The following is a 6,054-nucleotide window of genomic DNA, read 5'->3' as shown; positions in this document are numbered from 1 at the left end:
AAAACAGACCCTGCAGTTATCACCCTGTCATCTGGGTGTAGAACTTGAATCGGGTGGTCAGGCTGTGTCATGTGTATGACTTGCTGACAGATGGAGCACTGGTCTTGATACTGATCACTGGATTGTCCAGTCAGGAATCGATGGTAACTGGCTGCCGCCGTATCGCGACTTCCTTTGGTGCGGCATTACGTAACAAATACACTTACAATTCAATTAAAATGGCGGGGCGAATGGTGGAGCAGGATACGGTTACCATTTTCGCGAACACCCGGTGTCATTATTGATTTTTAGTTCCGTTCACGTATTTCGCATCACTCTTTTGCCTTTTATGCCTAGCTCATCCATCATCAGATTTGAATTTCCCAGAAATTATATCCTTCATGTACATATTGAAACCTCAACATACAGAGCTCGAGCAATGCCTTCGAGGCAAGGAACATTTCTATATAGCGACACACAGCAACTAAAATGTCACCGAACCACTCGCCCACAGTTAAATCCTGTGTCGGCTTATCACATGATGTACAATGGCTTTTTCTCCCAAACCATCCTTTGTGATCAAGCAGAAGACGTAAAACAGAAATCCAACGTCAATGAATCAAAATACCATATTCGTATTTGTTTCCTCTTTTTTGACGATAATTGAAAGACGCTTTATGGCTTCAGGACAATGCTCATCTGACCGCTATTGATCCTCAACCAGCTGAATAATATCTTGCTGTGATCCAAGGCGAGGACGATCCCCTTCTTGAAATAACGAGGGTACTTAGGTTTTTGAGATATTTGTCTGGCGAATGAAAAAGTGAAAAATGATAGATGGAGAACATTTGCTGGCTAGCCGATATTGTAATGCGCTTGCAGTGTTCACTGATTGTTGTGTGGCCGAGTGGACACTGGATCAGAAAGAAGACTGACTGTGATTTGAGGTCCCAGAGTTACGTCCTTTTGCTATGAGTCAACAAGATTGAATTCGTACCCTTGACGCGCCTTCAAGACATGGTAGTGAATGTTAATTAACAGTCGGAAATAACATTTATCCAAAGTTAAAGTAACAATTGACTGTTCTGAGCCTGACTTATAGATACCTGGTTCGTGTTTTGTGTATTTGTTGCTAAAAGCCCCATTCAGTAATATTCCTGACGGAGGTCTGTCAGGTATCGAGTCTCAACCAAACAATCCAGACATCGTGAACATCAATCAACGCAAATGGAACACGATGACAACAACAAAGTGAGATCTCATCAGCCGCCTCTTACGACAAAACATGCGTTGCTGAAGACCGATCCATAGCACAAGTGTTTCAGTGATACCACGTGCCAGAAAGTACTGTTGGAATCATTGAGTCAACTCAAATACGATCTTTGGTCGTCTGCCTAGGGGTTTCACTAATCTTGAAAATGGCTGCCATCTGTTAATGGGGTTTGAGATTTACTTAGAGCGGTGGAGTAACTAGCCAGTGATTAAAGCATTTTCTCGTCATGCCTATGGCCAATGTTGGATTCCCTAAACGGGTTCAACATATGAAACACTTTTTTTCCGGCTTCCACCGCCGTGGCATCGCTGGGATATTCCTGAACGCATAAAGCCCAACTTACTCACTCACTCTCTTACCTCTGTGACTGAATTGGCCATTGCCAAAACAATTCAAGACCTTTTAATTAACAACTTAATATTGTGTTGTTGTTATCTATGTCCGCTATACAAAGGTTTCGGAATACCGAGGTACAGTCTATAGAGGCTCTGCTGAATGTCTGACTAATGACCACAGCGAGCTGCTAAGGACCAGCTATTCTTTCGTAAATCTCTCACGGATATTATAACCGTTTAGAGGAAGATCAATATGATGGTAATTCAACTGATTCGGGTCATTTAAATTCAGAAACTATCGTTTCTATTGCTCTTTAAGTCTAGATTTGTTACTTAGGGGATGGAATATTTAGTTGCCAAGGGGTATTTCAACGAAACTAACAGCATTATTTATGTTTGATGTATGCTGTTATCTGTGCTATGATATTTGGGTATTTCTCACAATCGAATAATGCCGCTGGGAAGTGAATTAAAATGAATACAAATTGTACTGCAGTGTTTACAACGATTTCGACGTCACCCCATGGAACGTCTTTACTGCCGTTTGTCTGGCGATTTGAACCCCTTATGTTGTACAGGAGCACTTAAATTGATTTTATTAGGATAAAAGCATTGAATAAAATTCTATTAACATCTTTTTTATAATAGCGTATCGCTGTCACTTGAGAAATAAATAACTGGATGCAGCTACATTAATCTCAGGCAACACCTACGGTAATTAATGTCGAGCGTTTTGCAACCATATGTGCACTACATCACGTTGTAGTGCAGAATTAATATTTCCTGATCGACCTTTATATGTGAACAGGCCTGTTCTTGCGCTCTACGATTTTTCGTTACACTTCGTAGATGCACTTGAAAAATACATGTCAGCATTGGATACATACCTGGTATAGACTTGGTAAGTACAGAGGGGTATAACTGTATCGTTTTGGGGCCTCCACACTTAAATCTACAGATGTCTGTATATATACCGCTATATAAAATGTGAATGTTCTTTGACGCCGAAATCGGCAAAAGTCGACACGTATTTACGCATATTATTTTAATTCAAATTTTCCTCTTATTCTTCTATTTTCCTTAATTTGAATTTGAAAGATGTTTCCGATTAAAGCAGCGGTCAGTTTGTAGAGCGTAATCTGTTGCTCAGAAGGGTATTCTTGTGTTAAAAAACAAATTGGTTTAATGAAGACTGGTGTGAGTAAAGAATTCGTAGGCACGGCACGGCACCCTACCATGTTTTAAAAATAAATTTGTCCCGAAAATGCAAACATAATTGATTACAACAACAAAATTAGAACCATATAGACTAAGCGGAGGGATTTGAGGTAACCCAGTGGTTAAAGCGTTCGCTCGTCACGTCGAAGACCAGGGTTTGATTCCCCACTTGCGTACAATGTGTGAAGTCCAATTCTTTCCGAATGGTCTAATGGTTGTCAATTGACAGTACGAAACCGATAATGATTGATTGAATAATAAATTTCCGAGCTAAACATCCCCAAATTAGCCAACTATTACGACTGTCAACAGCTGTGACAGCCAAGCATGGTTGTACACTGGGTCCGGTCTAGTAAAGTCATACTTGGCGGTCGTGCAATTTGTAACCAGAACTGGCTCTTGAACACACGCTTGTCATCGGAAATCAGGTCTAGAAGTAACCTGGTCCCTGATTCGCATATTGCAAGTTGTCGGGCGCAAACGGAGCCGGGAACCAGCTTAGTCTCGGAAGTAGCGCTTCAAGCGAGACTTACAGGTCCTTTTTATCCTAGTACGCTGGGCATGGGCCAATATATACATACTTTTATTCCTCTTGAAGAGAGTACAGTGATACTGCTGGAGTTACATTAAATGATGATTACAGTGAACATTGAAGTGTGACAAATGCGACAATGTGTCAAATGCGACAACCGCGGTATTAAGATGCGTGTCCCTGTAGGTGCACGTTCAGGGCATACAGTCCTCTGACAATCACTTTGGAATAGTCCATGATTGTCTATGGAGTCCATTTCTATGGGAGGCTTACATGACAGCAGACTGGGGGTCAGGTCATAGTCTGCTTTGGCGTGCAGTTTGACACTACACTCCACTGGTGAGACACAAATGATTTTGCACCATACATCTTCTCTGAAGTCCTCTAAACTGGTACAGTGGCATATCCAGTTTGATGATGAGATCACCATACATTTGACCGCACATCTCACATCGTCCACAAGCAGCTCCTGGTCTCCATGCAGCACAAAGGTTCACCACGAATCTGGCAGCAGTCTTCAGTGAAGTACACACCTTCGCAACCCTCCAGGCCATGTGAGGGGTGATGTCTGGGTGAATGTCCAGGAAGTGACGTGTGTCTGGTTCCGCAGCTAACCTTTGCTTCCACGCTTCTAGTTCATAGCCTAACTGTCTCCTTTACTTTCCTTTTCCATAGCTTCTGAGCCATAAACGAACCGGATGTAACAAATCTTTCAAGGTGTCCATACTTTAAAAGTACCCTGTATATGTCCTGGACAAAACCTGAGCTGGATGCAGCACAGTAGTATCGGTGAAGCGAGAGTGTCTTGTCAAAAACAACTTCTTTGGAAGGAGGTGGTTTGCACAGAGACAAAGATGCCCGAGGATGAACGATTTTCGTATATTTATGGTGGCTTCAACTGGGAGCCAACCCAGGAGGGAATTAACTATGTCCGTTCTGGTACGTCGAGGAACACCTTGTGCTAGTTTCAGAGCAAAACGTTGGGCACTTTCAAGAGCAATGATTTCATGAGAGGACAGTTTCGACCAGAGTTCACAACCAAAGAGGGCTTTTGGGATGCAAACATACTGAATCAGTTTAGAGCTGGTTAGGGGGTTCAGTGCTTTAGCGTGGAGACCTGAGCTTATAAGGGCAGTAGATGATGACCTCAGTTTGGAGACTGCATCAAGAGTTCTCTCCCATGTATTGGTAGACGTTTCCAGGATGATCCCTACATGTTTGATTTCTGAAGTGGTCGGGATTACTTTGCCATAGAGTCGAAATTCTTTTGAGTCCATTTCCTTTTTTGAGAACCACATCAGTTTGCTTTTAGAGGGCTAGAATGTAAATCGCCAACTCGCATTATATGCCTCACATATTGATCATTGCATGTGCTGCACACACGTTAAGGGGGCGGTGGGGTAGCCTAGTGGTTAAAGCGTTGGCTCGTCACGCCGAAGACCCGGGTTCGAATCCCCACATGGGCACATTGTATGAAACCCATTTCTGGTGTCCCCCGCCGTGATATTGCTGGAATATTGCTAAAAACGGCGTAAAACCATACTCACTCACTCACTCACACACGTTGAGACCGGGCTCATGATAGCTATGTCGTCTGCTTAAGTTCGGGACGAGATATGTAGGTCAATTACAATGGCACCTTTGTTGCTGGTGGACAGTTGCTCGAGGAGTTGATTTATGTATAAGAGGTAGAGCTTAGCGGAAAACACACTGCCTTGTCGAACACCTCTGTACAGTGGGAACTGTGTTATTACAGAGGATACTTTGTTATTAAGAAATACACAACTTTCCTCTGAGGTATAAATGTTGTCAAATATTGTCCATAGGCTGTCAATGATTCCTATATTGTGCAGAGGGCTTGATTCGACCACACACCCGTTTTGTGCGGACACATCCTCATCCATTTGTGTCAAGATCGTTTAGTTGAGAGTCAAATCGAGTTTCAATCGACTTGCAGAAATAATAATAAAGAATTGGTAGGTGTCATGAGTGGTGATCGATAGGCCAATCATACATGATTATGTTTACATTAAGTTTTTATCGATTGGATATGATGGTAGCGTAGCGATCGGCAAAGGAGCCGGATGGGGTACTCCAAAGTGTCCCGCCTTGTCATAATATATTACGCTGTGAAGCATTTCGAGTCAGGGGTCATCTCAAAAGTTTTATATGTTTCTTAAAATCATTAATCCTCGCAAAGACACGAGGGCCTGTGAGTCAAATCGCTCCATACCGTGGTTTACAGTTTCTTGCACAATGAACGATGTGTCACAGGAGGACAATCCTTTCATAAAGCCGCACTGTTGATTGGATAGGAACATATTACTGTCTGTGAGCTGGGGTATCCTTTTGCTGATGACCATTTCAAAAACTTGTACATCACTGGCAGTAGAGTAACGCCACGATATGAGTCTGGAGAAGTACGGGGTTTCTTTGCGGATGGTAACTTGGCTCAGAATGCCTGTCACTTGTAACGCTGATTCAAAAGCCAATGAAACTAACTCGTCTGAATTCAACATTCAAAACAGAGCGCCTTCGACTTATTTCAACGTAAAGTTGTATCTACGACACTGAGTGCACCTGCAGCCGAATATGGTGTCCCTATACTACTAGTTATTCCCTTTTGTGATACGATACAGAGTTGATTATTTGTGCCATTTACCCCATACAGAAATACCTGTAAACACTATTGTGAAATGTGATTGGCCATTTTTAAA

This window comes from Haliotis rubra, unplaced genomic scaffold (genome assembly GCF_003918875.1).
Source record: "Haliotis rubra isolate DU_JTF1 unplaced genomic scaffold, ASM391887v1 Scf58, whole genome shotgun sequence".
Classification (NCBI taxonomy): domain Eukaryota; kingdom Metazoa; phylum Mollusca; class Gastropoda; order Lepetellida; family Haliotidae; genus Haliotis; species Haliotis rubra.
Note: the sequence above shows the minus strand (reverse complement) of the source record.